Source organism: Emydura macquarii, unplaced genomic scaffold (genome assembly GCF_026122565.2).
Source record: "Emydura macquarii macquarii isolate MOO-44397 ecotype Brisbane River unplaced genomic scaffold, CSIRO-AGI_Emac_v2 contig_2924, whole genome shotgun sequence".
NCBI lineage: Eukaryota > Metazoa > Chordata > Testudines > Chelidae > Emydura > Emydura macquarii.
In genome coordinates, this window is record NW_027133061.1 from 3,261,105 (window position 1) to 3,288,089 (window position 26,985).

Below are 26,985 nucleotides of genomic sequence, written 5' to 3' on the forward strand. Positions count from 1 at the left end.
AGGCCAGTTCCCGCTACTCTCTGGCCTCTTTGCCTGGCTGGAGTGGCCTAGAGGGGCCAACGTGTGACTGAGAATCAGGCCCGGTGCATTTCAAACCTGATTTTAGCCTCCAGTCGCATTGCAGCCGGTGTCCCAGCCCTCAATACCCGAGCTGGAGAGGCGCCTGGTGAATGTCAGGCCCAGAGCCTGTGGGTGCTGACAGAGTCTTCAGACATTTACATCAAGCGGACAAGCCATCGGGCCCGATAGGAGCCGGATGGAATGAAGGGCTCAGCTCTCTCAGGGGCCAATTTGGGCCAAGAGCCAACGCAGTGAGAGCTGCCCGGAGGGATGTCTCCCAGCGATAAGGGGACCCTGTTGTCCAGAGCCGGGGTGCCAGATCAACACCACCCACTTGGACTGGAACGCGGAGCCCTGGCAGGGAGATCATCCAGGCCTCTCTGCTGCCTCCGAGTGCCTCTTTCATCCCCAAGCGCGTCCCAGGCTGCGGGCCAGATCCCGCTGTCGGTGACGCCTGGCGCTGATCCAGGGCGACTCCGCTGAGGCTGAAACCGGCCCCATGCAACCGTCAGCGGTTTCTAAGAGGCAGAATTTCTAGCAGGGGGCTGGGCCCCAGGCCCTAGGCCTCAGTTCTAGGCACAGCTCCGGGAGGGGAGTGGGGTGCAGTGGTTAAAGCCGGGGAGGATTCAGAGTCTGGACTCCTGGGGTCCACTCCTCCCAATCTCAGGTGATGAGTTTTAAAGTCCAGCAGGGCAGCTGCGAGAGGAGGAAACAAACCAATGCTGAGTCTCTCCAGCCCGGCTCCCGCAGCTTCCCTTCTCTTTGCATTCAGGGAGGCGGGCAGGGAATTCACGGGGGCTGCTGCAACTTGCCAGCGGCGCCTTTGTGCGCAGAAGGTCAGTAAAGGAGTGGCAAGAAAACACGTCCTGCAGCAAAGCCCTGGGGGCTTTTCATGGCATAACCCACCCCAATTATTAGCTATTAACATCAGGCGCTGTCTGCCCTGTCTCACTCCTGCTCCTGTCTACGCTTACACAGTGCAGTGACGTGCCTAGTGTAGACATGCCCTCAGGACATCGCTGTATTATCAGGCCCAGCACAGCTGGCAGAGGCCCCACGTTTGGCCCATGCAGTGCAGGGTCGGGCAGGAACTGGGTTTCCCATTTCATGTGAAATTCCGCGGTTTCGATGTTTTTTTCTGGTCAGAAACGGAAGGAATGGTCCCACAGGTCAGATTGGCAGAGACCCTGGGGTGTTTTGTTTTTTGTTTTTTTCCTTCTTCTGCAGCACGGGTCACGGGTCACTTGCGTGTTTAAACTAGTGTAAATGGTGGATTCTCTGTAACTTGAAGCCTTTAATCCGTGATTTGACAATTTCAGTAACTCAGCCAGAGGCTAGGGGTCTATTACAGGAGGGGGCGGGTGAGGTTCTGTAGCCTGCATTGTGCAGGAGGTCAGACTAGATGGTCATGATGGTCCCTTCTGGCCTCAGAGTCTATGAGACATACCAGCGCTAGCTCTGATTGAACAAGCGTGCTAAAAATAGGGTACTGGAGTGAGGGGCCAGTCACCCTGTGTACAATCCCATCCAAGATGTGAAGCACATACATGAGCAGCTGGCCTCTCCCACTATCGCGGCTACCCTCACTGCTATTTTTAGTGCACGAACTCAACCACAGCTAGCGCGGGGTCTGTCTCGGAGAGCTCAGAATTGCACTCCGAGCTCCAAGTGGAGACCTACCCCTCGCCTGACCTCCCGTATCACACAGGCCACAGCTCTTCCCTGAAATAATTCCTGTTGGACCTAGCTTCGTCTTTCAGGTCCAGCAAAATATTTCATTTTGATTTTGGCCTTTTAAACCTTTTTATTTAAAATAAAAAAAAAAATGCATGGCTTTAGTTTCTTCAAATGAAAAAATGACAACTTTTTTTGGCCCGGATACTTTGACCTTATTGAAATTATTTTTTATTTATTTATTTTCTAAACAAAATGTGATTGAAACTGACGCTCGTTCCCTGAAATGTCTTGATTTTGACGAAAATGGTGTTTTTGGATGAAAATATGTTTTGAGGAAAAATTTCCCACCCCACCTGCTGGAGGCATTTAGTGAGGCATCAACGCAGTTATATCAGTGCCAGTTTACTTAGTACAGGTAAGACCTGCAGTAGTAGTTGAGGATCACCTCAGCTTTTAAAGGGATGCAACCCGGGAAAAGTCTTGTATTAGAAAACATATCCTTACCTGGATAACTTATAAAACCTGAGCCCAGGATAGGAGATTGTGATGGGGTGCACTCACCCTGCACTGGACGGGGAAGGGTTAACTCCACATTGTGTGCTGAAGAAGCCACACCCCCTCAACCCTACTGGGCATGCTCCAAGTGCACTAGTATAAAAGGGAGCAGCTCAGGTCAGTTTGGACTGCATGTTGAGGAGGGAGGACCTGTAGTGGAGGTTCTAGCCTAGAAATCGCTGGCACAACAGGCCATGGGAGCTGGAGATGCCGAGACTCTGTTGACCGCCCCGGAGCCTGGGGATGCCTGATAAAGTGTGGAATTGCAGAGTGTTACACTTGCTGAGGGATCCAGAGGCCCTGATGATGTCCAGGCTGCAGCTTCAGGAGTCAGGGTAGGAAGAAGCCTGGCGGGAGGGGAGGTTAACCATGACCCCATGAGTTGTCAGGGTGACTTGGCTGGATTGCCGCTAACCAAGTGGTGGAACCCTCTGCCACTGCCTGGGCTGGGACCTTGTGGAGTAGGGAGGGCCTGGGTCCCTCTACCCTGGCCACCACACACGCCTACGTGGCAGTCTATCCTGCCTAGCTATTAGGCCACATGGTCCTGCAAGCAAGGGCTGCCATATTGACTCTTGTTATTAGACCACATGGTCCTGCAGACCAGAGCCACCATAGTGACTCTGGTTATGAGGCCACACAGCCTTATAAGCAAGGGCTGCCATATTGACCCTGGCTGTTAGGCCTTAACGCCCTATGGACAAGGGCAAACCCATTGATTCTGGCCATTAGGCCTCACTGCCCTGCTGAAAAGGATGAAATCATGGACCCTGGCTGGTAGACCCCACAGCCAGACACTAGGACTGACCAGTGAAACGTAAATGTGAGCCAACACTGCCCTGCCCCCTTTCTAAAAGGGGGACTCACTCTACCACAGACCCCTTCAGAATCATGCCTCTTGGGTTACATTTTATGTTGTACATGAGCCATGTTGCCAATGATTATAATTCTTGTGAAAGCTTTCTGCAAGTCCCAGCTCCTGGATTCCTGTGATTTTTTTGGGGGGGGAGAATATCGGCTTTTATTTTTTTAAAGCAGGTTTCTAAGTGGTTCTGGAGAAAAGCTTTAAAATGTGAACCTTGCACCCAGAAAGGGATAAGAGAACCTAGAATGTGAAAATATATATATATTTTTTTTTAAACCCTGTGATTGGTTTTTTTTTTTTTTTTTAATCAGCCTTGTGATTTTGGGGGGCCTGACTTGTGATTTTCAAAAGCTCAGGGCTGCACCAGTGCCACACGGGTGCATTCAGACTGGGCAGGGTGTGGGCCCCCCCCCCCCCACTTCGAGCTGGTGTCAGTGCCTGTTTCTTTGCAGGGCAGTGGGGAATGGGGTGCCTAGCACATGGGTGTGTCTTTGGCACTTTTACACAGTGATGATAATGGGAAGGAGCCGCACGGCCACAAGAAGGGCCATGGTTGCTGGATACACGCAGCATGCCGAGCCTAGCGCCACATACACGCCGCTGCTCTGACTGGTGTCTGGCGTCTCTGAAACCCTAAAACACAGTGAGCGCTGTCAAGGGGCTCACGAGCTATTTAAAGGGACACCACCCTCTTCCGATACCCTGCAAGCATCTGACTGGCCCTGGTGTCAATAACCGCCTGAGGTGCAGGGCAATGGGAAATCAGGCCTTTTGTCGGTATCTAGCTCCAGTTTCTTCTGCATCCCTCACCACTGCTGGCACAAGAGCCTTGTCCTCTGCCACAGCTGTTGCCTGCCTGTGTCTTTCCCCAGCCCGGCCACTCTCCACCTGTCTCTCAGCCCCATCTGTAACCTTCTCCTCTTGGTGGGGCCTCCTCATTTCTCCCCATTGCTCCCTGTAGCCGAGTGGCATTTGGGGTGGAGAATAAAGCCCTTGTGATTGTGGCTAGGTTGCACATGGGATTCCTCTCCCAAGCACTGTTTTAAAGAGGTCGTGGAGGGAAAGGGGGGGAGGGGGGGCGCTCTGACGTCCCCTCCCGGAGGCAGCCTGGGCAAAGAGAGGGTGAGTCTCTCGCATCACAGGGTCCCCCAGCCCCAGGTAAGTGCACGACAAGTCAAAGCCACTAATCGTCCAGCAAATTCCCTGGCCAAAAATAGAACAGAGCAATTAAAAGCATTTGAAAAAGCTGGCTCAGGCTGCTCCAGCCCTGCCCCCCGCTGGGAGCCGGGGTCTCCGAAGGTTCGCCTCCCTTGTCTGTGCTGCCCCCCTCTGCCCCTGGTTCTTGGCTCCAGGCCTGCAGTCTGGGGTCCCCCCCCCCCCCGAGGCTGCTGTGGCTGTGTGAAGCAGAAGACACTTTGTTTGGCACTTCCGACGGCCTTCCGCATCCGGCACCGATCTGCTTCACCTCCTTAGAATGGAGCCTCGGGCATGAAAGTTTCCCCCCCTCCCCCACTGGGGTGTGGCAGAGGGCTGAAAGGTGAGATATAGCCCAGTGGGGTGGGGGGGACTCAAAGCTGGGAGAAGCCCCCCTTGGCCATGATCCAGTGACTCCAAGAAGATGAGCCGGAGGGAGGCGACTTTGCCTTGTGGTCCAGGGATTGGGCCAGCGTCTGGCACGCGTCGCTAGTTAGCATCCATCTCGCTGTGCCCGTTCAGTGGTAGGAGGACGTGGTTGGCTCTCTGTCCTGCGTGCACGGGGGTTTGTATCATAAATGCTGCTACTGCCTTGTGGATGGTCCTGGCAGGAAATACAAGGGCAAATTCTCTGCGATCTGGCCTCTGACAGCAGCATAGGTAGACGTAGACCTAAAGGCAGCCTTCGGTTCGGTCGGGAGAGCTGGCTTGTGGAAAGCCCTACGAGGCATGGGTGTTCCCGACATCCTCTAGTTATTCCTCTCTGACTACTGTCCGATGGCGTAACCCTTTCCACTGGCCCCCTTTGCCTGTCCCCCCCCCTCCCCCTCCCCAGAGGGCCAATTGCACAGCTGCCCTGGTAGGTGCTCCAGCTTCTTTCTTAACACACGTCCCCACTATTTCCATCTGCTTTGCTCGAGCACATTAGATGCGCTCTCTGGGGCGGGCGCTCAATGGGATTCCTGATCCTCTCTGGATTTGGGACTGGATCATGCCCGGCCCATCCCCCGTCCTGGTAGGGAGGAAGAAGAGAGTGAAGATTTCATCCCTGATTGATGGGTCCCTGCTTTGCCCCCTACAGGTCAGGGTGGAACCTAGACATCCCCCTAATAGCCCTTTTCTCAGACTGAAGACCGCGCTCAGCATCTGAAAGTCAAGCTGGGTTTGAGGAAGAACAAATCAGCTCCTTTTTCCTCCCTGGGTCCCAACGCGTGTGATGAGGGGAGAGAGGCGTCGCTTTTTACATTGCAGAGGGGGAAACGGAAGCACGGAGCGATTCGATGCTTTGGTCTAATGGGAACATGCTGGCTGAGCCAGAGCCAGAGGGAGACCTGAACAGATCTGAGGGGTGGGGATGGAGCCTGACACCACAGGTCTGAATCCAGTCCAGGTGTGGAGCGAGTGTCTCCAGTTATCACCTGCTAGCTGAGAGGCAGCGGTTCGACTGGGTTCAGTCCAATGACGAGCATCCCCCACCTGGCAGGCTCAGCACAGACTGGGCCGTGGAGCGTGAGCTCCCAGCTCTGCTTGGGAGATCTGCTGCAATCCGGTGTGATGGCAGGCACGCAAACCTGGCCGCTGTTTGGGGGAGGGATTAGCTGATCCATTAGCAGGACCTATTCTCAACTGTGTGTGCTGGAATAGACCTTATTATTAGTCATGGGGGTTTGCATTTAGAGCTGCCACCTGGCCAGATTTTCCCGGCAGCATCCCTGCTTGGGAGGCAGCTGTCCTGGATGAAATGGGGTGGATGTCCTTGGTTTTTGGTGCCTATTTGCATTAACGGTCGCGCACACAGAAATCCGGGCCCCATTGTGCTGGGACAGCCCCTGCGCCGAAGTGCTCGCCATCTAAATAGGTGAAGAGTGGTAGGGGAAACTGAGGCATGCAGAAGGGAAGTGAGTTGCTCAGAGTCTCACAGTGGCAGAGCCTGGAATAAAACTAAGGGTGCCTCAGTCCCAACATGTTCTAACCGGTAGACAACACTGCCTCTCTAGATACCCGCTCGCTGCACCCAGCGACTGGGGGGCAGCAGGAGCGTATCCCAGGGGCCTAGGGGATGTGTGGAGAGGATGGAAGTAGGGTGCTTCTGATAAGGCAGATGCTGGCATCTCCACAGGGTATAAATAACTCCCGCTTGGAGAACATGTGCGCACAGCGGGGCTAATATTAGCATTTTTCTGGCAAAGCTGGTTTCCTGCGCCCATCCAGAGGAAATAGAAATCGAGTGAGTCACAGGGACCTGAGGAAAAAAGAGGATTTTTTTTTTTTCTTATTTGACGAAGTCTGAGCTTATCGCACTTTGATCCGGGGCCAGAGAATGTCGTGTAAAAAAGGGAGAGAGAGACGGAAGCTGGATTGTTCTACCCTGCCGGCCCCACGCATGTCCGTCTCACACTGAGGGGGGCCGTTTCTCTGGGGTCACCGGTGGGATCCACTGAAGAGAGGACCACGAAAGCCGTGCCCTGGTCTCCTACCTCTGCTTGCCCTTGCAGCCCAGCTCTGTCCTTAACTAGAGTGCCGGCCTCTGTAATGCACCAGCTCCCAGCGTCCCTAGATGCCGTGACGTCTCTAGGGCAGTGGTTCCCGAGCTCTTCTCTGCCCTGGCACACCTGCTTACCTTTCATTATTTGGAGGCAGGCCTCCAGAGAGTCTCCAAAGGAACTCATGAGTATCCATGAGCCAATTCAGAACTCTGCCAGTCGTTTTTCAAACAATGCCGTGCTCCCTGCGCAGGCCTGAGGGCGCCCCAGTGTGCCCCGCCCAGCGGTGGGGAAACGCTGCTCTAGGGGGGAGAGGCAGGGCTCAGAAAATGTCCCGCGAGTGGCTTTTGCTGTATGGGAGGCCCAGGCAGACGTCCCGCCGCAGATAGCGAGCGTGGGGAGCGAGAACAGGCTGCGTGGTTTGAATCCAGCCCCTGCTTCCTGGCAGCAGAGATCAGGCTTTTCCTGGGTATCTCTGTGCTGGGGGGCACGCAGGGGTGGGGGGGCTCTGTGCTTTCCACAACTCAGACCCTTTTAAAAGTGTCTCAGTTCGAGTCACCCCCCCACCAATCCCCCTTTTTGATAGTCTTGGTGACACTATCCCCACCTGCAGGCCCACAGCACCTGGGTTTTAAGTGGCCGTGCCCCAGCGGGAAGGTGTCTGCATCGGAGGGGGGCCTGGACTCTCCATCATACTATCGATTTATTTGTATTGTAGCAGCACCCTACCGTGCTAGGTGCTGTACATTTTTATTGCTATGAGGTGTATCACGGTAGCACCTAGCGGCCCCAGTCATGGACCAGGGCTCCATTGTACTAGGCGCTGGACTCCTGAGGAGAGAAACCGAGGACTGAATGATCCAGGCAGACTGATCCCCACTCCCTCACCTCATTGCAGGGGTGTCTGCTGGCCCTGCCTGTGCTGTAGCTATTCCCTGGCTCACCAAAAGATCCAGATTCTGGGGCCAACAATCTGGCACCTATCAGCACTAAACCCTCAAGGGCTTTTTAAAGAGGCCTCTGGGTTTTCCACCTTTAAGGAGCCCCCTCCCCATCCTCCAGGCCTTCCCAGAAATCGAATAGTTGGGGTTAGCTGAGCGCTAAATTCCTGGCATCCGGCTCCCATCTCTGGGATTACGGGGAGGCCGCAGAGTAAAAGGGTGGCTGGCCAGCCCGCCTGCTGGCGCTCGTATGCCCTCCCCCAGCGCTGTGGCCAGGCTGTGGGGCTGTGTATAACCAGCAGCACGTGGCGAAGGGCTTGGGATTGCTACGTTGAGTAAAACCCTCTAACCACTGTGGTCTGGGCATACAGGGAGCGTGGGGTTAGCTGCTGGGGGGGGAGCTTCCCCCCCCCCTTTTGGTGTATTTCCTCCTATGGAAAGCAGGTGGCTCAGATGAGAGAAAAGCCAGCAACGTGTCCCAGCTGTGGGGATGTTGTCCCTTGGGACTGCTGACTTAGTAGCAGCATTCGGAAAGCATTGCCCAGGGGGCTGCACAAACACGGTCCCTGCCTCTGTGAGCTTGCAATCTAAATAGGCGAGGGAAACAGAGGCACAGGGCGGGGAAGTGACGTGTCCAAGGTCACCAGCAGAAGAAGGGCTAGAACCCAGCTCTCTTGAGCCCCAGGCTACCCACTAGACCAGGGCCCGGAGGCAGGTGCCACCTTGATTTGCACTGGGTTGCTCAGATGGTCTTTTCCCATCACTGGCTGCTTCCTGACCCTGGAGGGTGGCGGAGCTGCGCCTGCTTCTCCCGACTCCGCTGCCTGGATTCCAAGAGCAACGCAGCTGGGGCGGGCTGCTTTCCTGGGCTTGGACAGCCTGTGTTTGTGCAGGGCCGGGAACAGGGAGGCCCTTGTGTGCCGACGCCGGCTCCGTTCAGCAAAGGGGCTTCGAGCTGCCTGAAGGGGCTTGGCCAAAATACACAGCCCGTGGGCTGGAGCTGGCGTGGCAGGCAGGGGCTCGTGGCTGTAGGGCTGGGCTGGACCGAGCATGGTGGACAGAGGGTTTGCTGGCCTTCCCGTCCACTGTGGCAGGCATTCTGCTTTGCCCTGGGGGGGGGTGATGAACCCTTCCCCCCCCCCACATGCACTGCAAGCTCTCGCCGGCGTCTGCCATCCACCGATGGAGGGAGGAGAGACCTAATGCAAATGAACCACCCACCCTCCGTAAGCTGCTTCCTCCCCGGCGGGGAGACTGGCTCTCTGGTCTCAGGCAGCGCCCTGAACGTGTGCGAACGCGCCGCGGGGCCAGAGAGCGCCCATTTCCTGACTTTCAAAGGATGCACATCCCGGCTTTGAAATGCGACGATTTCGCCTCCCCTGGCACCAAGGTCGTGCCAAGGCTGAAAGGGTTCTCAGCACCAAATGGGGTTTTATTCACCCGTTAACTCTGGCAGCATGGGTTGGGGGAGGGGAGGCATGGGAACCAGGACTCCTGGGTTCTGTTCCTGGCTCTGAGAGGAAGTGGGGTCTAGTGGTAGATCAGGGAGTCAGGACTCTCCCTGTATGTGTGGATAGGTGTATCACCATATCTAAGATGTGTGCCTCCCATTTATTTGCAGTGCTCGCACAGCATGCAGGGGTTCCTGGGGTCATGCCCTGCTCCACCTCATCTAGGCCAGACCCTGCCCAGCGCAAACTTGTTCCCTGCGATATGCCGCCTGGCCTAGTTATAAGCAGCTTGAGCATTGGTGCTTCTACCGCATCCCTCGGGAGACAACTGCAAAGACCTCCCGGCCAGGAAATATTTCCAGAGATGCAGCCTGCATTTGCCCTATGATCTCATCCCAGCCCGCTCCCCTCGGGCTGGCGGGGCCTGATCTAAGCCCGCTGAAGTCAACAGAAAGAATACAGTTGGTTTTGGATCAGGCCCCCTGGGCTTGCCCCTTGGACACCCGCTTAAGCTCTGACCTGAGAAAGCCACCGGCGTGGAGGTGAACGCCTGTGCTAGGAACCTGCTGTGATGCCTTGTGTCCACTGGGCCCAGCTTCTCCCGTGCCTCAGGGCTCCTTTGTGGCCCAGGCATGACCCCTTTCATCAGCTCCTGGGGAGTAAACGCAGCGACATCCGCACCCATGAACGCAGGCAACAGCTAATTAGCACCGCGGAGAACCAGGGCAGCCCGCCGGGCTCCTGGGAGACGCTCTGTGGCATTTGCAGCCTTGTCAGACAGGACAATGGGCACCGCATCTGGCTGGCTCGTACCCACTGTGCTGTGGGGATTCGAGGCCAGCGTAGCACTGCCGATCTCTGCCCCAGCCAGCAGTGGGGCAACCCCCCCCTTGCCAATGTGCTGCTGCCACTCCCTGAGCCACTCCATCGGTCTAGCTCTGGGGATGATCTGGCTCCTGTTACCCGAGCAGCTGAGCTCCTCGTGGTCTTTAATGGATTTAAAGGAGGCAGGGCAGGGCTATTACCCCCATTTTACAGATGGGGAAACTGAGGCCCAAGGGCCCAGCTCCTCAGCGGTAGTTAGGCGCCTAACTCCCATTGTAATCTTCCGTAATGACAGAAGTGCCGGGCCTTAATTGAAGAGGGGATCACAGTGTTCTGTGCTGCTTGAGGCTGGGACAGGAAATCTTTTATTTAAAGAGAGGCTCTCCTGGATCCTACGGGACAGCTGGCACCCCTCATTTTGTCAAAGCTGCCATGCACCCCTCTGCGCCCCTGGTGCCCAACCCTCCTAGGCATCTAAGTTTCTGTTGGTTGGCAATGTGAAAGCAGCCAGAGTTCTGCTGCCTGCCTCCTTCCCCCCAGCTAAGGAGCAACCCGAAGGTCTAGTGCAAGCTGACGTCCCGGGGCAGGGTTCTCAGATTTGGCAGGCTGCGCCGAGCCAGCTGGCGGGGCCCAATCCCGTAGCTGTGCTCTGAGCTCACCTAACTGCTGCTACCTGCCAGTCCCTACTGCAGGAGGGCCGGATCCAAGCCACCAAAAGGGGTGGGGGAAGCCCAGCACCCACAAAAAAGACAGCCAGGGGCATGGGGAAATGTAAGGTGAGCAGGAGGGGCAGGACTCACCCTTTTCCCTCCACGGCTCTGATCAAAAGAAGAGTCAACCAGAACCTTGGCCAGGGTTTCACAATTCACAGAGTCCAAGGCCAGAAAGGACCATGGAGCCCATCTGGTCCGACCCCCTGCGTGACACAGGCCAGAGCTGCCCTCCAGTCGTTCCTAGAGCAGATCAGAGCCCGAGGCCGAAACCTGACAGTCCTTTTGCGCTCTGGAAACGTTTGGCTTCAGCGTGTTCTTGCTTTAGGGCTCAGCGGTGCATCTCCACGTGGCGGCTGGGCTGGGAAGCGGAGGCCGAGGCAGCCCGGGAGGAAAGCTGCTTTCGTGGCACTCCCAGCCAGTTCACAACCAGGTAATCCACCAGCAGTGCAAGGCCAGAGCTGACCGGCAGCCCAGCTCCTCCAGAATCCTGTCCCTGAGCGTGCCCTGGGAAGTGATGCTTTAGCGGGAGGTACGAGACAGTCCCTAACAAGCACTCACGAGGCAGGATGGTCTTGTTCAGACACTGAGCTAAGCCTCGGTCAGAGATCTGGGTTCTTCTCCCAGCTCTCCCCCTGATTTCCTGTATGACTGTGGGCAAGTCATGTAGGGCCAGATCTTCCAAGGTATCTCAATGAAATCAAGGGCAGTTGGGTGCCTAAATAGCTTTGAGGATCTTAATTCCCCAGCTCTAGAATGGAGATAACAATCTTCCTTTCTCCTCCTCCAACCCCCTTTGTCTGTCCTATTCAGGCTGCGACCTCTGGGGATTAGTCACTCCCTCTCCCTGACTAGATGTGCAGCGCCTAGCACCATGGGGCGTCTAATAAATAATAGAGAAAAATTCCAGAGGGGTAGCCGTGCTAGTCTGTATACAGCAAAAACAACAAGAGTCCTGGAGCACCTTAGAGACTACCACATTTCTGTGGACACAAGCTTTCGTGGGCATGTGCTTTCTGGCAAAAGCTTTTCCCACGAAAGTTTATGCCTGCAGAAATGGGTTAGTCTCTAAGGTGCTCCAGGACTCTCCTTCTTTTAATAAACAATAACCGTACAAGGCCCTGGCCACAGAAGGCTTTTCCAAGCCCCCACCCACTCGAGGTTGGTTTCTGCCCTGAAGCTCATGTGTGCTGAGGGATTTTGTCCCTCGGAGGGGCTGATCCACTCCCACGTGCTCAGGAAGCATGGGCAAAGCAGCCAAGTTTCCAGGCATTTACACGCTAGCTTGCATAACCCTACCTGGGGAATTGAGCGTGACAAACGTGCATTATCCATCCTGTCTGTTGTGAGCTGCAGCCCTTGTAACTCAGGTGATGACCTCGTGAACTCCACAGGATGGGGCCGGGCCAGTGTTTGAAAGGAGCCTGCCAGGTGCTGCTGGACCTGCGTGTGTGTGACTCACCGGGGGAGCTTCCCAAGACTGAATCATTTCTCCAGCCTGGTGCTAGGTTAGGGGCTGGCTCTCGCTTGAGACATAAAAACCAACCTCACTGCAGGGTGCATGGTGCTTTCCACCAGAGCAGGATTTCCCTGCGCCACTCCCAGGTTGGAGATGTATTTATTATCGCTCCAATTATGGTCGTGTACTGCCAGGTCTGCCATAGTTATGGGTAAGACTCTAAAATCGACATGGTTGCTTGGATTGCCTTGACGTTCGGTGTGCATCCTGGGGGCACCGGCAAGGGTGAGCGATGCAAATTTGGGATAATTTGACCAAGGGGTCCCCGAGATATTGTCATTGCTATACAGTACCCAGACAAGAGAGCTGGGAACTTAACAGCAGGGTCCCTGGCCCGAAGTGCTCCCAGTCTAAAGGCAGAGCTGAGGTGAGCCGTGGGAAGGGAGCGCGGTGAGGAAGGATGAGGGCTTATAGCAAGACATGCCCAGCGGCACTCGGCTTCTGCATGTGCCCATCGTGTTGGCTCCAATAGGCTTTTTATGCGTGATGTTTATTTGGGTGCTGGGAGCATGTCGAGTGTCCAGGGGGGTGCTGCACGGATGCTCCTTGTCCCCGTGAATTAACAAGCCAGACAAAAGTTTGCAGATGGGGAGCCCAAGCCCCGAGAGATTCAGTAATGCGAGGTCACAGAGGGAGGCTGCGGCAGACGTCGGGTCTCATGGGCCAGCGCCCAGCCCCGCTACAGTATGGTGCAGCCCCAGATTGCCAGGCGCGTGCCCCAGGGGCTCTGCATCATTTGTTTACCTTGGGAGGTGGGGAAACTAAGGCATGGAGGAGGAGAAGGGACTTGCCAAGCTCACCCTGCAGGCCAGTAACAGAGTCCGGAATGGAACCCAGGTCTCCCAGGCCAGTGCTCTACCCACTAGGCCACGCTGCCTCCGTAGCTAGGAAGCTAGGCATGGTGTCTAGTGGTTAGAGCAGGGCCTGGCACTCAGGACGCCTGGGTTCTAGTCCAATCTCTACCTGCGTCGCTGTGCCAGCGCGGGCAGAGGTAGGGTGACTAGACGTCCTGATCGTAGGAGTTTTGTCCTATAGAGGCAACTCTACCACCCCTCCGCCCCCCGAAATAAAAAGGTGTCCCGATTGTTCTAGTCACCTTACGGCAGCAAAAGTCCTGTCCCTGCTCTGTGCCTCAGTTTCCCCGGGGGGGTGGGATAATCACCCCGCTGTGGGGGGACGGGAGAGGGGTTTGTCATTGCATTTGAATGTCCAGCCCCTGGGGGGGGCGGAATGTGTGACTCACAGCTGGCGATGGGGGGGGGGGGGGCGAGGAGGGGACCTTGGCCTGGCTCGGCTCGGCTCGCTCGGCTCGGCTCTTGGCTTTCCTTTTTCCTCGGTCCTGTTTCTAGGAGCCTCTCGCCGGCGGTAACTTCAGGCCGGGAGGTCGGGGCCGGGCCGGGTCAGCGATTGTCCCGGGTGGGGGGGGAGGGACGCGTGGCCAGAGGCTGGGCGGGGGTGGGGGGTTCCCAGGCGGCGGAGGAGGAGGAGGAGCGGCCGGGGCTGCATGTGGAAGGAGGAGGAGGAAGGGCTGGGCTGGCCCGGGCTGCTGCTGCCGCGATCCGCGCCCGGGGGCTGCATCGGGACCGGCTGAACCCGCCCCCCCGCGCCGCGAGAGGGACGAGGATCGGCGGGGGCACCCGGCCCGGAGCTCCTGGGGGTCGGCTGGTTTTGGGGGGGCTGCAAGAAAGTTGCCGCCAAGTCGGGAGCGGCCGCCGGCCCCCTCTGCCCCCGGGGAGGTGGGGCGCCGAGCGGGAAGGGGGGGGGTTGGTGGGACTCGCAAACACGCCCCCCCACAAACACACACACAAACACAACACACACAAACACACACCGCCACCTCCCGCCGCCGCTTCGGGCTCGCAAACTCCCCAGGATTGCACCCGGGCATCTGCAGAGGCTGGACAGGCGAGTTTTCCGCCGGGGGAAAGGAAACCAGCTGTTTGATCCCGAGCGAAACATCTGGAGTTAGCCCGCGACTCATCGGATTTCCCTCCCAAAATATAATAGCCTGTCTGTCCGTCCATCTGCCGATCCCTCGACCCACTATCTGTCTGCCTGGCTAATCTAATCTAATCTCCCCTCTTCCCCCCCCCCCCCCCTTATTTCTCTAGGAGCATATTTCTTTATCAAAACAAAGGCAAGAGCCAAGGGATTAAAAAGCCCAGCCTACAACCCTCTCGCCCCAGCCCCTGGATGTGAGTGACTCTGCAGCTCTCCAGGAAGAAGGTAAATGATACGGCTTGATCGTTCTCTGTAGATAAGTGGATTGCAAGAGAAAAGCGACTCTTCTCCCTTCGGCCCCCTCTGTTACCCACTTCAGTTTCACTCTGGTTTCCCCCCCTGTTGCCTGAGTGTGTTGCTGGCTCGTTGTCATAACACCTGTTGGGGTTTTGGGACTATCTTTTTGCTGCTACTCCCCAGAAAGTGTGTGTGTGTGTGTGTGTGTGTGTGTGTTTAAAAAGATTCTTGTATCATCCTGGTCTGAGAAAGACGCGTTAATTTGCTAGCAGTATTTCACCTTGGCCTGATGTCCGCCTGAAAGAACCACCGGGTGGAGTGTTGTAAAAACAATGGGGTGGGACGGGTGTTGTTAATATTTTAGACACCAAATGCTCAAAAAAAGTCAATCTGGCTTTTTTCTGCCCATCCGGGGTGTGACATGGTGACCGCGGTGTGTTTATTTGTGTGTGGTGGGGTGTGTTGAAAGCACATGGAATGCGTCCATGAGAGCCAGGGGCAATTCTTTTGCAAGCCACAAAAAAGTCCCATCAAGTCATAGGTGGTGGAAGCAGGGCTGCTGGGGGTTGCTGCTGCACTTCCTGGCTTGAAGTGGATTTCATTATACGCAGGGTTCTCAACACCTCCAGGATAAAAATTCTTCCCGCACCCTGGCATCAGGTTTGTTTTTGCTTTTATTTCTTTCGGAGATAAAGCTTTTTCCCCACTCCCTGCCTGTGAAATAGCTTGGAACATTTTTTTATCGAGCGTGTAAGTCAGAGATTATCCTGCACCCCCCGTTTTTCTCCTTCCCTGCTTGTGCTTCTCACACTTGAGGGGCCTGGGCCTGATCCAAAGCCCCCATTGATGTCAATGGCCAGACTGCCCCATTGATTCTGTGCAGTGGAAACAGCGAAATGCTCCATTCTTCTGTTTCACTTCGGCATCCAAAAATACTTCAGATTCTTTCATTTCAAAGGGCTCAGGGAAGGGGGCAGGAATGGGAATGTTTACAAACAAGGGCAGGTTACAGAGAGGTGCATGGAGAGCTCTGGCCATCAGCGATTTCTGGGCCTGGCACAGATCCACCTTGTGGGTCCGGGTATTTACGCGGCTGCGTTTTCCTTTTTCCAAGATCCTCCAGTCAGGAATCTGGGCAGCTGACGCCACCGGCAGCTCCGCTTTTGTCACTAAAAGGGCAGAGGATTGTGTTGAGAGAAGTTTAAAAGAACCCTGGCCTGCATAAAGATACCTAAAGGGTGCTGCTGGTGTGTTTAACCCTGATCTACAGCCAATCAGTTTGCCTAGCACTGCCCTCCCTTGATAAACTCAAGAAGTAAAACCCTTGAAATCTCTCGTTTCCAGCCTGGGTGGTCCTAAGTGCAACCATGGGATGAGGAAATGTGGGTCATTTCTCTGCAATAGATTTTTTTTTTTTTTTTTTTTTTGATGGGACACGTTGCTTCAATCTCAGCCCAATTTGGTGCTGACCAGTCACACCTGGCCCATGGCTCTGTTCCCCAAAAGACCCTAAGACCCACCTCCTGATGCATATCGTACGTTGCAGCTGCCGCAGGGGTGCTTGGAACCGCCGTCGTTCCGGGAGCACGCGTGCTGGATACGGCACGGCTTAATCCCTGAGGGAAAATGTTAGCGGGCCGTAATCCTCTCCGAGGTGGCAGGCAGTGCGATACAGCAAAACCCACCTGCCGGCGACTCCTGGCAAAATTCCCTCTAGAGACCCATGTGTGGAATACAGTCCCAGATTGTTTCACTCCGTTGCAATGTGCTGATTGTGATTCCAGTTCTAGGAGAAGCTCCTGTGCAGAACGGAGCTGTCTGGTGGAAAAAAAATGACTTCACTAAAACTGTGTGTGTGTGCTCTCTCTCGCTGTAGTGGCGGGTAGAACACAGGATTGTCAGGGCTCCTGCATTCGAGGGTTAGCTTTGGAAGGGGAGTGTTTGTTTGCTCATCACATCAGGGAGCGCACGCCAGGACGCCTGGGTTCTTTTCCCAGTTCTCCCATTGTGTGTCCTTGTTCAGGTTGTCTCCCTGCTCTTCAGTATTGGCCATGACGAGCGTTTGAAAATTATGAGTGATCCCTCCACCCCCTTGGCAAAAAAATCATCAAGAGATTGATTTGTAAGGGTTCAGGATTCTGAGACGTCAGGATTCGTGATTTCAAGCTTTTTTCATAACCATGGGGGCTAGAAAAGTACTTAAAAAACAAAACAAATCCTCCCCCCTCCCTCAGCAAATGGAAAGCTGAGATTCTGATGCATTCACATGACTCCAGCAGCTGGGGCTGAAAGAAAAGCACCAAATATCTCAAGACTCTCAGTTAAATCATGAGAGCTGGAAACACTGGTTTTGTGCTCCACGGGGAGAACATCCCTTGCTCTTAGAGGGTTAGGGTCTCACAGGCTCCCATGGGCAGTTTGCCTGAGTGAGGAGTGCAGATCCTGGCTGACTGTGAAAGGTTTTGAGCTCCTCGGGTGGAAGGCAATCTATAAGGGCAAAGTATTATTTAATAAGGATCTGGGGGTATATTATACGCCTCCTCTAAGCGGGCATTTAAGAGGCAGTGCCAGCATTAACTCCTATCCACTCATTAACCCTAAATTCTGCATCTGAGTCCTCAAATCCTCTACCAGTGTCAGTTTAGACCCAGCATGGAGTACTAGAGACTAAACCTCATCTCCAGCCTTGCCTCCTGTGGGCGAATGTCGGTAGTAGCCCCAGAAGCTTTGAGCGGTCTCTAAAATAACGTGTAGTGGAACTTGCTAATTGCGGTCTGGAATGGAATAAACTCTGTTTATAGTGGAAGGGACTGGAAAGCCAAAGCTATTTCAGTGCCTTGCAGCGTTCGGATTACAATCCGTGCCGGTGACAGGGCCGGGGTGTGCGTGTGTGCGGGGGAGGTGACTTTGCTGTGGTATAAAATCCCTCACTCAGAGATTGTTGTAGTGGTTCTAAGCTTTATAAACCCCCACGCTTAATTTATAAAGCAGTGTTCTAACGGAGGATGACAAGCCCCTGTATTATCCTGTGTACGAACCGTAGCTCCGCGAGCCCCATCCATTGAGAGCCTGGGGGGTGCTGAACCGACACGTAAGAGACGGTGCCCGAGACGTCATTAGATGAAGAGCAAATAGCATTTCCCTGCCATATTTATTTGGAGCAAATGTGCTGCTAGCCTAAATATCACATTTAGACGCTTCCTTTTAACACCTCCGTCAGTGGGAATCAAAGAAAGTAGAGATGGAGAAGCCATATTGGCTCATGCCCATCACCAGATTTCTCCCTCCGCACACCGGTGATGCTCTGGTAGCTTTCCATTGCAGGAGCCCCGCCTCTGCTAACAAACCGGCTTGTGTGGCTACAGAAGTGTAAATCGGTCCAAGCCTCCTCTAGTTATACTAGTGTAAGGTGTTTATGCCAACAAAGCTTATTCCTGTACAGGAAGGGGCAATAAGCCATCCCAGTATAAGGCACTTTTACCCCAGGACACAAACTGTGTGTGGACCAGGCTTCAAAATGTTCAGACAAGCAGCCGCTTGAGAAGGGGTCTTGCACGAGCCACGCATCTGTAATATATGACAGAGGATACGTCTGTACTGCAGGAAAACCCTTGCGGCAGCGAGTGGCATATCCTGGGTCAACTGACTTAGGGCCCACAGGGGTAAGAATAGCAACGTAGGTGCTCCCGCTCAGACGGGAGTTGGGGGTCTGAAATCCAGTAACGAGGGGCGGGTCTCAGACCCTCAGCTGCAACTTGAAGGGAACATCCACATTGCTGTTTTTAGCTCTGTAGCGCAAGTCCCACAGGCCCAAGTGAGTTGACCTGGGTTATGAGACTCGCTGCCGTGGGGTTTTGGGGTTTGTTTGTTTTTTTGCAGTGTGGATGTATCCTTATGCCCTGATTTTCCCAACAATTACAGCCCTGCTTGACTTTGAGCCCGAGAGAAATCCTGCTGATTTCCATGGGGCTCCTCCCACCAGTAAAGTAAGGCAGGTGTTTTGATGTTTACAGCATTGACTAGAACTGGTCAAAATGTTTCCATTTCAAAGGGGGTTTGTTGAGATGGAAAATGGCTAATTTGTTGAAAGGGAATTTCTGCAGGGAATGAATGGCCTTTGTGCACGAAACTTTTGGGGGTCGTGTGGGGAAAAAGGGAATCCTTTCAAAAAATGTTTCTGTTCTCAGCAACCAACATCTGAAATGTTCCTGGCGGTTGGATGTCAATGTTAGCTAACATCAAACATTATCGCCTGGGTGGACAACGATTGCCGGTTTGTGCCTGCTGAAAGTGGCAAGGTTTTTTTTTGCAAATGTTTGGTTTGTGAGGAAAATCTGGTAGAAATATTTTTGTGTTCACAGAAGTGTTCCATGGGTGGGGGGTGGGAGGAAATCCCCATTTCCCACCCAGCTCTGTCAGTGACGTTTCCGCCACGGATGCTGCAGTACATTCCGCCTGTGTCCCCCCCATGAATGGAAGCTGATTCGTTACTGTGTGCTTGATGGATCTAGTCCGAATGTTTTCAGCATATGAGTGTGTTTCTGGCAAGTCACTGGGCAGTGTTTGAATCAATCCGGGCAGATGGACTCCTGCACCGAGTTCTGATTGTAGGATCGGGGCTTGTCCCTGCTGTGGTGAGAATCTTAACACGAAGGGCTAGATTCTACAAAGAACTCGGAGCCCAGATTTCCAAGGAATCAGCATCCATGGCTGGGGTTAGATTCTCCAAAGTGCTCAGCACCCGGCAGCTCCCATGGTGAGCTTTTTGCAAAGATCTTGGCAAACCATGCGCTGACCTCATCTGAAAACCTTGGGCTTGGGGAAGACGCAATCCTTTCTTGTGTTCTGATCGCACTGGAACGTGAGCAGAGCTTGGAAGCTGGCGCCGAGCAGCCTTGTAAAGCAGATGTCAAACCAAAGCAGGGCGTAGGGCGGTGACTTTTAATGGGACTGAACTCAGAGGAGCAGCTTGGCTTGGAGAGGACGCGTTCGCTTGATGTTGGCTCTTGGTTTCCTCTTGTCTCCACGTCTCTGCTTTATTTCCCAGCGATGTGCCTTCTTTCCCAGTGCATCTCAAACCAAAGAGTACGTCATGGTATTCAGGAACATATGGGAGCGTAATGAGTTGGAACAGCCCCCCGTCTCCAGGGAGGCAGTGTGGCCATCCGGAGGGTCTGGGGCCCAGCCTTAGACCGGACACTTAAAGTGCACCCCGAGGCAAGTTATTCAGGCCCCGCTCAAGCGATGGATTGGAAATCCATGGACGTTAGAAGCCTGAGGAGCTGGGCCTTGGAGCCCGAGATTCTCGTCCTCAGATCTATCCTCGTTTGGCTAAGCAGCCGTTTAAGGGCTTGGATAAACGGCTCCAGGTGCTTTGCTGAATCAGAGCCAAAGCAACTCGTGATTTTGGGGCAGTGGCGTACCTGTGGGTCTGCCACCAAGTGATGGTGCTGCTACTTTGGACCCTGCTGCTTTAATGTCGGTGCCGCCGTGGTCTGAAAATCCGACAGAGGAGACAGTCTCTTTTCAAAGACACGTCATGGCCCCCCACATGCCAGGAAGGGGCAGGTGGTGGGGTGGGCCTGACAAAAAGAGCTGGGACTGGGTTTTGGTCCCGAGCGCTACCCCCTTTGTATCACTCTCCCATCTAATTGAGTAGCGCTATGCCACCTATATCCCACCAGGGGTAGGGGGCATGCCCATGGAGAGAGGAGGCGTAATGCAAAGTGCTCTGACTGCAGTCCTTGGCTGGTGGAAAGATCCTTAGGGAGACGTGACTCAGAGCAGCCTTTAGGCTGCTCTAAGTTATGACAAGGGCTGGCTCCACCCCGACTCAGGCTAAAGATCAGGGGAGGGATGGCTTAGAGCCATTCTTCCTCCCCTCTCAGGATCCCTCGTCAAGCACAGCACAGCTGGGCCCAAGAATCTGGCCTGTGGTGCGGAGGATACTGGGAAAGGTCCCCCCTGCTCTTTGGAAAGATCACGGATTTCCAAAAGCCGGGTCCAGGGGCAAACCACTGCTCTCATCTAGCTGTTAGTTACTAGGGAACGTAAAACAGTTTGTCCAGTGAGAAAGGGGAAGAAGGGCCATGACGCTGTGTGAGAAATGTCTCCCAGCAAACAATCCTGTTTTGAGCTGGCTAGTTATTATGGGAGGTTTTCCTCTCCTTTTTTCTTTATTACAGCCAGGACTGTTTGCAGGAAAATGGGGATTCTGCTGCTCTCTGTGATTCACCTTCTCCCTCCTAACATCACGTTTCTCGTTTCTGATGTCACACTTGCAGGCTTGCCAGCTCTTGAAATTTTATCCCCACATTTGGTGTTTTCCTTAAAGCTCCGGCTCCCGGAGTCCTGTGACAGAACAAGAAGCTCAGCTTCAATTTAAAAGGAAAAGTATGTTTCTAGCCCTCGCTGTGGCAGGTAAAAGCTTGATGTGTCCTGAGTTGCCTTAAAGACTCAAAATCCAGAAAGCAAATAAAAAGAACCCAAAATGTAGTAGCATTTTTAAATCTTGTGATTTTAAAGCCGATCTCGTGATTTTTGGGTGCCTGGTGAGTGATTTTAGGATGCTTGCGGCTGGCAGTCCTGCAGTTGGCTGGCACGGAAATGACTGTGATGTTATAACTCCAGGTGGGGAGTTTATAGACACTGGAGCCAAGTGCCGGAGTTCTCATGCAAAAGTTCTCGAGTCCCTTAATAATAGAGAGCAATAAAAGGAGTGAAGGCAGGATCTCTTCCATACAGAGTGTTCCTGAAAGTTTTTTCCACTAGGCATCAGCTGTCTTGGCATCCAGCGTTCGTTTTATTCGTTGTTTTTTTGTGTTATTAGAATGGCTTGCTAGACAGTTAGCTCACAGCATCCAACTTTATCTGCAGATCACCTCCTGTTTTCTGTGCGAAAACATCTGTCTTAGTGTTCTGCTGTCCTCGTACACTTAATTCCTCTAGTATATTTCCCCCTCTCACCCACCCGCCCCCATCTCTCTGCTGCAAATGACTGGTGGCTCATATGATGTTTTCAGGAACTTGTGCTTTTGCATCTGAACAAAACTGTGCAGGGCTGTTTCTTTAACAATGGCGATTTGGATTCAGTTTATAACCCAGATCTGGGCCCCACCCAGAGAAAGTCTTCCAAGCTCTGTTGTGTTTTGGAATCTGAATTTTTCATGGCTGGCTCTCTCGCTATAACAAACCACATGCAAAATCCCACCTCCCAAATTTTGGGACGTGTGAAATGTGCGTTCAGATCGGGATCCAAATTTTCCAGCTTTCTAGTTGAAAGAGGAAGCATCTGGTAGTTTAGATTCCTAGTTTGGGGTTAGGGAGAGATTTTCAAAAGGTTAATAGGAAATATTACTATGATCTCAAAAACTCTGTACTATCCTAGTCAGGTTCCTATATCGTGTCCATCACTGTGGCACCTGGTCATCTTCCAGATGTGTATTAAGGGGTGGGACTAGTATCTGTCACACTTTCTTTCATTTTTCTGCAGGGTCAGAGAGACACAAACTCAATAGACTTGCCCTGACACATGAGAACCAGAAAGTGAAACTGACTAAAGTCATGGAATGAATTTGATCTGTCTGGTTTTACAGTCAAAACCTAACAAAAAGTTAAGTACCCCTGTAGCGTCAGGGATGAAAGCCCAGTTAGACACAGAGATTGCTCAGTCCTGAGCTTTTGGCTCCTGTTTATTCTTGTGGCGAGGGATGGAGCAAATACAGAAGCTCCCCTTGTCATTCCGATACAGCCCCTTTTTAATAGTCTGACCACATTTTTAACAAACTCTAGTGAAAGTTTCGCAGCCAGCATTCCAGCACCGACCGGCTGCCAGTCGCAGGTATGGGGGTTTCTCACAGCTCGAAGGACAGTTAAGATGGCGGGAGAGTCATTGTACAGTCTGAGAAGGGTGAAGTTCTCATCCCAGCTCCAACAAGGACTCCCTGTGTGAGCTGGGATAGGTCACGTCACTGCACGGTGCCTCAGTTTCCCCTCTTGTGTGATGAGGAGGATCATGCTGTCCTGGCTCACGGAGGCTTTTGGGAGGATTAATTAGTTCATGTCTGAAAAGCGCTGTAAGTGCTAAGCACTGAGAGCTAAGAAGTGGCTAAAGGATGTGCTGAGGAGGGCATTGGAGGAGAGGCAGGCATGATCCCTTTCTCTGCCTTGTCCTTAAACCCAGGGACAGATCAGAAGGCCTACGGGTGACCCCTGTTGGATGGTATCTGATGGCGTGTCGGGTGAAACGTCATTTACAAACAATCTGATCCGATTCCCAACAACCTTCACTTTTCCGACCGGCTGCGGCAGCCTGCCAAGCGCCCCTGCCCTCCGCTACCCCAGCCCCACAAGGCATTAGCTTGGGGCGGGCGGGGGGATGGGGACATTGTCATGTCTTAAAACTCAGAGATCTGGTTCCAAGATGATTAGAGCTAATCTCTTTCCTCATGGACAAAAATCGCTGGGTGAAGTCACCTGGCTTATTTCCATCATTTGCATAATCTCCTCTGAAACCTTGAGGAGGGATTGTCTCCTTCCTGATTCTTAGTTGAACCAGCAGGTTCATAGATTCATAAACTTTAAGACCTGAAGGAACATTCGATCATCCAGTCGGACCTCCTGTATGACTGTATCCTCAGTACCATAGCCCCCTGGAGCGCTAGCCCTGGGGGTTATGTGCTGCCGAAACTAGGGGGTTGCACATAGCACATGTCCCATCTGAGGAGTCTTTTAATGTCCCATCAACCAGCGAGCCTGGTTCCCGGAGATGCTGGGGGTGTTGTGATGGCTTAGCTAGCTTGGAGATTAGGTCGGGTACGTCTGAGCGGTGGTGACTGCTGTTGGATTGACGATCCTGGAGACCTCTGGTTCTCCGAAGGACGGACACAGCGGCACGTCAGGCCTGATCTCCAGTGTGGCTCAATCCTACTCTGGAGAGGGATCTAACTGCCCCTAGAGGTGAGAGGGAAGCGATAGTGATTTTGGCCTGCACATAGCTGTTCGGAGAACTTGGCTTGAGACCTGCGGATTCCTCCCAAGCCAGGGGCGCACCCTGCAGCGAGGAATCTCGCTCCCCATGCCATGCCCTGATCTCCTGGATATTTACAAGGTTAGGCAGGGCTGAAAAGGAAAGACGCCAGTCAGGATTACAGGCGAGCTGGGGAGATGCTTCCCCCTCCTCCTCCACTGCAGCGCCTGCTCAGATGACGTCCGAAACAGACCTTTTGAGTCCAGGGTTCTGGAGTGGGCCGGCGCCGGGCATTGGGCGTGGGAGTTCCTTACAGAGGCCGGGCAGATCAAGGAGCTGGCAGGATGCGTGGTGAATAATTTGCAATGCCAGGGAGTGAATCCTGCCAGGCTGAATCACAACCATCCGTCAGTGCAGCCTGAGTCTCAAGCAGTGTAAAGGGAAGAAGTGTGGTTAAGCAGACAGACCCCGGGGATTGGGTTCAGGACACTTGGGGTCGGTTCCCTCTCGCCAGTGGATCGGCGGGCGAAGAGTCTGGGGACGGTGACTGGAGAGAGAAGCAATGGATGCAGCTTGGCCCTTAGGACTGAGATCTGGGGGTCTCTCAGGGGGGGTGGTGATGTGTTGACCAGCTTTAATCCAGGGCTCTTCGACCGCACTCCAAAGAGCAGGCGTTAGAAGCTTTACGTCGTTACGGGCTCTTGGCACGGCAGAGATGCGTCTTGGCTGAGCGGTTGTCCTGCCACCTGACTGGGGCTTGTCGAACCCTCCCACGCCCCGGAGAGCTGGGGCTATTTCTAATGGCCCAGTTGGTCATGGCCCATTTGGGAAGCTAAAGGGGAATGCAGCGGGCGCGGCGTATTTGGATCCCGCTCGGCCACCCGATCCAGTGCCACAGAACACGGAGCTGGAGACCTCCCAACTGGATAAAAATACCAGAGCCTGGATTAGGGGCTGGTTGGCCAACAAGGAACAGAGCCAAAATCTTGCATCTAGCGTGACTCCCTAAAGTTAACAGGAGCTGATTCTCACTAAGGTCTCTTTGCTCTTGCTGCAGCAGCCTAAAGGAAGGCAGTGTTGCCTAGTGGATAGACACGTGTGTTTGATTTCCGCCTCCGCCACTGGCCTGCTGGGGGACCTTGGGCAAGTCACGGCGGTGTGCCTCAGTTTCCCCATCTGTAAAACCGGGATAATGATCGCAACCTCTCCTGTAAAGCACTTTAAGATCTACCACTGGAAAGTGCTAATTCAGAGCTAGGGACTAAGAGTAACTGTAATTCATGCCCACTTCAAGGCCCTTTTGCTCTGCCAGTGTGATATAAATGAGAATCAGGCTGTGTCTTCACTACAGGAAGGTGTGATTTATTTCAAGATAGCTACCTCAGGATAACATCCTAGTGCAGACAGGGCAGGAATGGTTTTCCTTTGATGGAGCTGATCAAGCTCAATACTATACTCCCCATCTGGAGTTTACCTGGACTAGCTACATCCAGGTATAAATACCTGTGCCTTGTCTCCACTAGGATTTACACTGAGACAGGATTTAGCCCAGTGTCAAAACAAGGGCTGGGTAGCAAATGGTGTTCCCATCCCTCGGAAATTTTTGAAAAATATTCCCAGCCTAAATCGGGACGAGAAATTGACAATTCACAAACGTTCACAAGCCGACAAACTGAAAATGGTTTTGACCTCTTTTAACCTTCCTTTAGAATACAGCAAGTGGCAATGTGAACCGCCAGACCCCAAATTTTTGTTTTGAAAACGGTGAAACGGGGAGATTTTGAAACTTTTTCCCAACCTTTCTTCATGTCAGGAATTTTGTGGAACCCGGCCCTTTCCCACAGACTGGTTCGGTTTCGACAAATCGTCATTTTTCGGCAAAAAATTGTTATGTCGTAAAATTCCCGGATGGCTTGATGTAAAAACGCACCTTTTTTGCCGTGAAATGTCAAGAGGCCCAGGGCAGCTGCTCTGATTTTACACAAGAACAACGGACCGCAGAATCTGAGCCAGTGGTGTGCAGTGTAAGCCCCACGTTTCGGAGCGTTGATTTGCATGGATGACTTTTTAAATAGGGAGTTGAACGCAAATAGAAATGTGACCATGGGGTTTTTTTAAAATAGCAACGAAAACATTTGTGGTGGTCATGGAAACATTTGAATGTCCCCTCCTCCTCCCCGGGCCCTGTTGTTTTGGGAACCTAAACATAACAGCACAAGAACCAGGAAGAGAAATTGTCTAATGGGGCTGGATTCTGACCTCTCTTGCACCCATGGGTGCCAGAGATGGGGGAGTAAAGTCCACTGCCCTCCCACTTCTGAGAACCTGAAGTCAGCAGGGGTGCAACAGAGGAGGGGGGCAGGTCCCCCTCCTTGGCCTCTGGCCACATCTGGGTGGCATCATGGCAAAAGCCCCTTCCCTTGGCCCTGGAGGGGTGACCGGGCCAAATTTATGTGGCTTTGTGACTCCATGCACCGGGTCACAATGCCACTCACTCAGATTCGGCCTGGTCATACCTCCACCATAATGGAGGGGTGGCCGAATCAACCTGGAATCCCCCCTTTTCCCCCATATACACACACACACACACACACACACACACACACACATACTTTTCAGTCCTGCCGGTGCCACTGCTCTCCCCTCTCCCCCCCCCACCCAAAAAAAAAAAAAAAAAAACCAGAGCGAAAGAACCACACTCAGGACAAAAAGTCTGTGCCCCAAGGAGCTTGCAATAGAAGGATAAGACTGGAGACGGCCAGCCAGCCGGGCGAGCCCGGGGAAACAATGAGAAGATCAGGGTCAGCACACCGGGAGCCTGACTGTTCTCAGGGGCTTTGTAGGCGTCCTGGTTAAGGTGGTTTGCAAGGAGGATCAGGAGGTGGTTTTGGGGATGTGGGCAGGGAGCTCCCCCCAGCGTGAGGGCAGCAGGGGAGGAAGCAGCCAGGGCTTGTTTGCCAAGGCGTCATGTGGGCGTCAGAGGCTGGGATCATGGACCGATCAGAGTTGCCATCTTGACGGTGCATGAGAGATGCTAGGGAGGGAGGGGACGGGCTGTGAAGGGCCCCAGAGGGAAGTCTGGTGGCTGATGTTTGATGCCACGGAGAAGAGGGAGCCAGTGGAGGGAGGCAGAATGAGGGCTGATGACATGGTCAAAGCGACGGGCTAAGAAACCGATCTCTGCAGCAGCCTTGTGCATGTCTGGGAGCAAGGCCAGACTGCATCTGTCCAGGCCAGAGAGGAGGACGTTGCAGCCAATGAGATGCGAGATATCCAGAGCCCGGTCAGAGCGTGTCCTCGTCGGGGCAGGGACCGTCTCTCACTCTGTTTGTCAGCGCGATGGGGCTGTGATCCTCGACGGGGGGTGGAGGTGCCACCATCCACACAACCACCGATGATTGTTTGCGGTGTTGTATCGGTCCCAGGAGATGAGAGAGACAAGGGGGGGGGGGAGGTTAATATCCTTGATTGGATCCAGCTGCTGTGGAAGAAAGAGACA

General features: G+C 53.6%; 1 protein-coding gene across 1 annotated transcript in view; it reads left to right on the forward strand.

The window, feature by feature from the left end:
• Nucleotides 1-2,437: 2,437 nt before the first annotated feature.
• ADAMTSL4 (ADAMTS like 4) overlaps nt 2,438-26,985 on the forward strand; it is a 64,776-nt gene continuing 40,228 nt past the window's right edge. Inside the window, exons 1-2 of the mRNA XM_067569507.1 lie at nt 2,438-2,627; nt 14,392-14,506. The gene's annotated coding sequence lies outside the window, so the exon portion shown is untranslated. The remainder of the gene's footprint in view (nt 2,628-14,391; nt 14,507-26,985) is intronic.